The sequence below is a fragment of the Schistocerca americana genome, chromosome 2 (assembly GCF_021461395.2).
Source record: "Schistocerca americana isolate TAMUIC-IGC-003095 chromosome 2, iqSchAmer2.1, whole genome shotgun sequence".
Taxonomy (NCBI): domain Eukaryota; kingdom Metazoa; phylum Arthropoda; class Insecta; order Orthoptera; family Acrididae; genus Schistocerca; species Schistocerca americana.
In genome coordinates, this window is record NC_060120.1 from 248698253 (window position 1) to 248705589 (window position 7337).

General features: G+C 41.1%; 1 non-coding gene across 1 annotated transcript; it reads right to left on the reverse strand.

Moving 5' to 3' along the window:
- Positions 1-1638: 1638 nt before the first annotated feature.
- Positions 1639-1713, reverse strand: Trnat-ugu. Its single transcript has one exon. It is a non-coding gene; the product is annotated as a tRNA-Thr (tRNA).
- Positions 1714-7337: the final 5624 nt, after the last annotated feature.

Below are 7337 nucleotides of genomic sequence, written 5' to 3' on the forward strand. Positions count from 1 at the left end.
GCCTCATTTACTGCATTTTTATATTTTCTCCTTTCATCAATTAAATTCAATATTTCTTCTGTTACCCAAGGGTTTCTGCTAGCCCTCGTCTTTTTACCTATTTGATCCTCTGCTGCCTTCACTATTTCATCCCTCAAAGCTACCCATTCTTCTTCTACTGTATTTCTTTCCCCCATTCCTGTCAATTGTTCCCCTATGCTCTTCCTGAAACTCTGTACAACCTCTGGTTTCGTCAGTGTATCCAGGTCCCATCTTCTTAAATTCCCACCTTTTTGCAGTTTCTTCAGTTTTAATCTACAGGTCATAACCAATAGATTGTGGTCAGAGTCAACATCTGCCCCTGGAAATGTCTTACAATTTAAAACCTGGTTCCTAAATCTGTGTCTTACCATTATATAATCTATCTGAAACCTGTCAGTATCTCCAGGCTTCTTCCATGCATACAGCCTTCTTTTATGATGCTTGAACCGAGTGTTAGCTATGATTAAGTTGTGCTCTGTGCAAAATTCTACCAGGCGGCTTCCTCTTTCATTTCTTAGCCCCAATCCATATTCACGTACTACGTTTCCTTCTCTCCCTTTTCCTACTACCGAATTCCAGTCACCCATGACTATTAAATTTTCGTCACCCTTCACTATCTGAATAATTTATTTTATTTCATCATACATTTCTTCAATTTCTTCGTCATCTGCAGAGCTAGTTGGCATATAAACTTGTACTACTGTGGTAGACATGGGCTTCGTATCTATCTTGGCCACAATAATGCGTTCACTATGCTGTTTGTAGTAGCTTACCCGCATTCCTATTTTCCTATTCATTATTAAACCTACTCCTGCATTACCCCTATTGTGTTTATAACCCTGTAGTCACCTGACCAGAAGTCTTGTTCCTCCTGCCACCGAACTTCAGTAATTCCCACTATATCTAACTTTAACCTATCCATTTCCCTTTTTAAATTTTCTAACCTACCTGCCCGATTAAGGGATCTGACATTCCACGCTCCTATCCGTAGAACGCCAGTTTTCTTTCTCCTGATAACGACGTTCTCTTGAGTAGTCCCCGCCCGGAGATCCGAATGGGGGATTATTTTACCTCCGGAATATTTTACCCAAGAGGACGCCATCATCATTTAATGGACTCAGGGTAGGCTAGTGCATTTCAGGAATGTTACTGTCCAAAGGCCATTGCCCGAAAGATACAGTTTTATGACACGGTGCTTTTTCATACTGATACAATCATTGTCTCTGAGCTGCTCCTCTATTGCACGCAGTGCGCAGTACTGTAAGATGTGATAGTACCTTTACGCATACAGTGTTTTCTTAAGCGCAATAAGGAGACAACACTCCGACCCCGAAAAACGCCCCATTCCGTAATACCAACTTCTCTATACTTCACTGCTGGCACTACACATGACGGCATGTAACTTTATCCAAGTATCAACTTAGGATTGTACAGCGAAACCGTTGCACATAACTAGTAGGCACACTGACCTAGATATATGAAGATAGTAACTGTTCTCGAAAGAACAGATACCATTGACGACCGTGCAGCTTCTCTAGAATAAATGATAATTAATTGAAACCCTCAGCTGCCGACAGGTGTTGTTGATATACCTCGATGGGATCAGCTGAAAATGAGTGCCCTGACCGGGACTCGAACCCGGGATCTCCTGCTTACATGACAGACGCTCTATCCATCTGAGCCACCGAGGGCCCAGATGAATAGAGCGACTGCAGGGACTTATCCCTTGCCCGCTTCCCGTGACACCCGTGAAACCTATTTATCTGTATCCTCGGTGGCTGAGATGGATAAAGCGTCTGCCATGTAAACAGGAAATCACGGGTTCGAGTCCCGGTCTGGGCACACGTTTTCAGCTGTCCCCATCGAGGTATATCAACAACACCTGTCGGCAGCTGAGGGTTCCATTTAATTATCATTTACACTGACTTAGGTTTCGACGACTACTAGGGGTGTCTTCATCATAGTGAAATTTCCTAAATACTGAAAATACATTGCTAAAAAGGAATGGTCAGAATTTTGAACAGCTATACTCAAAAGTGAAATAACACATTCTAGCCTTTGACACGTGTGCCCAGCTGGGAAAAGCATCTCCAGGCATTTTCCAAATCAAACCCTCCCATCGGATTGCCACAAGGTATAGCGTAATTCATCATTCGAAATCACTCGTTTCCAGCCACCCATTGCCCAGTGACTTTGCTGTTTATGGAAATGTGGGACTTACGAGGAGCTGGTCTACCATCTTAACCCTTCTTTCTAACACTCCACATGCAGTTATTGTGCCGTCTGGACAAATGGTAGCGGGTTTTAACTCAAGAGTAATTCCTTTGGCTGTTTTCACGTGAGTTTTTACAGCCACCTTCCGTAATGTTTAATTTTCCCTATCCTTCAATTCATGAGACCTGCCTGGTTTTGATATAGCTTTGACTGTCCCTTCGCGTTTCCACTTCACAGGCACATCACAACGGTGGACTTGGGCAGCTTTAGAAGGATTGAAATGTTCCTCACGGATCTGTAAATCACGTGACGTGACATCCAATGATTACTCCACGTTCGAAGTCACTAAGCTCTCTTGAGCGTTTCATTCTACTGTTACTGCTGGTCTACTGACAACATATTACAGCCAGTCTCCTTTTATAGTAGTCTGTCCGTCTCTTGCGACATCAGGTGGTCATTCATTCCATAGGGGTAGCCACATACTTCTGATCACGTAGTGTGTGTACGTAATATGTGACTTACATATCTTCATAGTTTACAAATTTATAGCCATACACACTGTATGGTATATGTAATGTGTGTTAGACGTTGGTTTCAGAGTGAGCACTTGAAAATGGTGTCGGTGAGATCATCTGATAGAATGAAAATAAACGACTGTGATCAAAACACAGCCGAGGTGGAGAATGGGACTGACTTCCGTTAGAAGATCTACGTCAGAACTTACTTACTTGAAAAAATTATAAAGTGCTTCATTTCTGAGTCACGTCAAATGAATTCGCGTTTGCGAATAAGGACTACAGTCATCTGTAGAATGGAATGACGACAATGAAAATTCTTGGCGAACCCGTATTTTCCGCTTATCACGAGCGGTCGCCTTAGCATTTGGCTATCCGTGCATGACTCACTGCCATACCCAAACTGCCATATGTTGTCAGCCATGCATCTACGACCTGTACTCGTACATCCATCATGTATATTCTGCCAGGTGTCGGCAGATAAATACGATATTACTGTGCCTATAATATCGCAGTTGTTTCCGGATGTCCATCTGGGTGTCCAATATTTCGCCAATTGACGTAACCCCGTTCATTAGGTTCTGTTAGCTATGGTCCTCGTGCGGTAGTATCCTAGGCTCAAACCGTATCGTGCACGAAAATGATTTTGGCAATACGAAAGGCCACTCAAAAACATCCTTTTAACCCCGCTCCGACAAAACTTGAGAAACGAAAGTTTCATGTATAGTTGTGTATCAAAACACTCTCCACTTCTCGGATCGCTTCTGAAATATTACGGACATTCTTGTAGGCACTACGTGAGACTCATTAAGTATGTGTGTGTGTGTGTGTGTGTGTGTGTGTGTGTGTGTGTGTGTAGAAAGAGCAGATTGTGGTGGCCAGATAGGTATATTTTCTCAAACAAAATGCAATCTACCTAGTATTAACCTTCAGTGGTACGCTAAACAACTGAAGAGGACATGAAAATGAAAGCGTGTAACATTTGGAGAGTTGTACCGCCCGTTGAAACGAAGATGTGGACTACAGTAATAAAATCAGTATAAGAGCATGACTATTAGCAGCAAAATTAACATTGTCAGTTGGAATAGTTGTGCTCAATGTACACGCAATAGCAGGAAACCTAATACACTGACAGATGCAGTCAAATGGTATCGTATTTTATGTCACTAATACAGTACAGAACGAGACGTCGGCGATTCAGGTGACAGAGGGTGGAACTCGATGTAAAGGCAATCGGCTCTGTGCTGTGTTGGTGGGTGCATACGAGCCTCTAATGCAGATAGGACACCATTAGTGACAACGCGTGTTGTGTACATAAACCATGATTGTAACAATGCCACGCGGAAAGCATTTATCCTGTGATGAAAAAGCAAACATCGATAAATACAAGGAACTGGGACTCTCTAATCGTCAAATTGCCAAGAAGAGCAGTTCAAGTACAGTGATTAACAATTTCGTTATACTAGGGTCACGATATGGATAGAACGGAAAATTATCAGCTAAGTGGAAAATTACCTGTGGCATAGAAAGGGTGACTTTTGCACAAAGCAAGGGCGAACTACTATTATTCTTCTTAACTTGCTGCTGATTTACAGTTGCCAGTAACTACCAGACGTGTACGCCAGATTTTGTCATATGACGAACATCTTGCATTCAAGAAACGACTGCAGAAACACCCAAACATAGGCTAGATTCGAGTGTGCTGAAAAAACATATGCCATGGACTTCAGAATGGGATAAAGTGATCTTAAGTGATGACAAGATGTTTAATTTAGGTGAGTAAGATGAATTTCAGTATTATTGGCAAAAAAAAGAAGCATAGCAGCAGGTAAGAAGAATGAATATAAATTTTGATGGTAGAAGTGTTACAATTCGCGCAGCCTTCTGTGCTAAAGGTGAGTCACACCCAGACTGGCTGAATACACTGAGTTGCTAGAGACAGAATTAATGACAATGCATGAGAACTTAGCAGACGAAACTGTAATGTTTCAAAAAGTGTGTGTGTTTCGGCTCCAACCAAAAAGTGGCCTGAAGATAACGATATTGATGCCTTCCCAGCCCTGTGCGTAGCCCGGATCTGAATCCCGTGGAAAGCCTTTGGGGAATATTTGAAAGTGGTTTTTATCGCAATGGAGGGCAATTTTAGGCCATGTGTGAGCTGAAAACAACTATACGAGAACAGTGGGCGACAGTTGCACTGCAAGAACTACAAACCTTAATCAAATCAATGCCGAAGGGAATTGTTGTGGTAATTAGAAATAACGGAGGCTGGACAAAACATTAACAATGCAATAAAGCAACAGGATTGCGAGACATATTTCCATCCAGGAAATGCAAACGGCATGTTTTGTTACTCGTGTTATGAAAGAAATTACGCAATTCTGTCATGACTGTTTGTGTCTTGCTTGTGTCTACTACTTTCATAGTAAATTCGATACATGTCTGCTTCAGACAGTATACTATTTCGTCGAACCCTGCCTTAACACCGATTTCCACTACCGTACATAAGGCCATCACAACATGTACTTCCTAATATAAGAACTCTTGTCTGTAGGAGACGTTCAACAGATTTCATCGTTACTCGTCCGGGGCGAAGGAAGTGAAATCACAATAACACTTTCACAAAATTCTTGTGCATTGTCGAACATTCCCTTTCTTCAGCGCGTCCTGATGCACAGTAAGAGATACGTATCTTTCGTGCATGGAATGCTGGTCACGTCCTTGGAGCTCAGACGAACGCCATTAGTGGTGTACACAAGCTAAGGGGGAGGGGAGATGGGGGGGGGGGGGTTTAGAGCAACGCCTGACTGCGTGTGCATGACCAGGTTTTCCAAACGGTCAGTTGCGTCCTAAGACACAGCGTGCATCATTTTTCCTCGCTGGTCTGTTAGATCTGATTCAGAATGACCGTATTATTTTAGAGTAGAAGTCCTCTTCTTCCAATGCGTCTTATCAACATTCTAAGCAAAGCACAGTTTGCATTATTGCCTAAGTACTTGACAGTTTTACGGTCAACATTCAGAGAAATTATGAAAGATTACTCACAGGAGTGTCGAACCTTGAAATCGCAGCAATGAACTAAACAGAATGCCGACTACTTCGTTTAACCGACAGATATTTTTTTTCTTTTTTTACTGGCGGCTTTGCTGTAACACCGAAAAAGACTGGATGTCGCTTTCTTAGAATGTTTGTGGAAATAATATCTAAATAATGTTTGTATGGCAAAGAATAAAATGGAATTTCGTAATAGGTATAACAACACATGATCAGATAAGAACACGCACTTAATTTGCAAATGCTGTAACATTAATTTACTGTCAAAATCTATGGTGGGTTTTAAGCACAATTTCGGAAACATTAATGATTCTCCAAGAGGAAGTATTACAAATATCTCTATAATGACCATATAAATCCTGATATCTGTAGCGAATCCGTCCATGGACGAATACGAATGTGCACCACACAGTGAAACTAATCCATGTAAGGCGATACAGAATTTTTATTTTCAGCTCTAAAATAAGAAAAGAATTTTTCGAGTTAGAGGGCATCATAAACCACTGACAGCGTTGCATCAACGCTGACGATCGATTCTACATAGTCGATCTCTCCCAAACTTCAGGCTGGTACAGGCTTTTTAACCGAAACTCTTGAAGTACTATGTTAGTGACACATTATTACACCGTTTGCTGAGCGGAATTTCCCATTTGTTAACTGCAAGTAAGTCATTAGTGTGCAAAGTGTGTAGAAATATTTTTATATGAAACGACAAAAAGAGGGATAGTCTAGGAGCAAGACGTTAACCGAGGAAGAATTTTCATAAATTCCAGTATAACTGACTAGCTCTGTGCCAGATACAAAATATCTACGCAGTAAAAAGTTGTTGGGGATATATTAGCTTACTCTTTATTTCATTTGCTTGCATCTTTCATACCCCTAGCCGTGAGGTCATAGCGGGATGTTATATGTTTTTGTCTTTTCAGAAAATACTCAGAAGAGTGACAGCATGGTTCAAAGTAGGGAATAATTGCAGATTCGGCGGCTGTTCAACATCGTGTTGACGAGAGTGTGAATATCATTGCGAATACTCTCAATATAGTGGAACGTTTGACTGCATAGGTGCAACTAGTTTCAAATACAAGCCTATCTCAAGACGGTATCGGAAATTTATAGTGCAAATTACGTAGTAATTTTTAACATATTTCTTCAAATATTTCAGCGAGGGGAAAAGAATCTTAATTTGAAAAATAAGATATGAGTACAGTTTGCAGGTAGGTGTTGCAGATCTGAAATTAATTATTAAAATATTTTTTGGAGGTTGGCATCACAAAGAAAACGACTCGAGTGACTAGAATGACTAAATTAAATTCGTTAAGCTTCCATGGGGAAACTCTGATTTTAAATATCTGTGACTTCTAAAACAATACAAAATGTAAAGATCTTCCGCGCATGACACTGACTTTTCATAAAGTAGGACTTCCGTGGAGTGTACTAACTTTTGCCACACTAACTAGGATAGTACCTTTAACAAAGCAGCGTCGATTCCTTCACTCACGGATGAGAATTTGAGTTGGTGCCCTGTCGGTAATG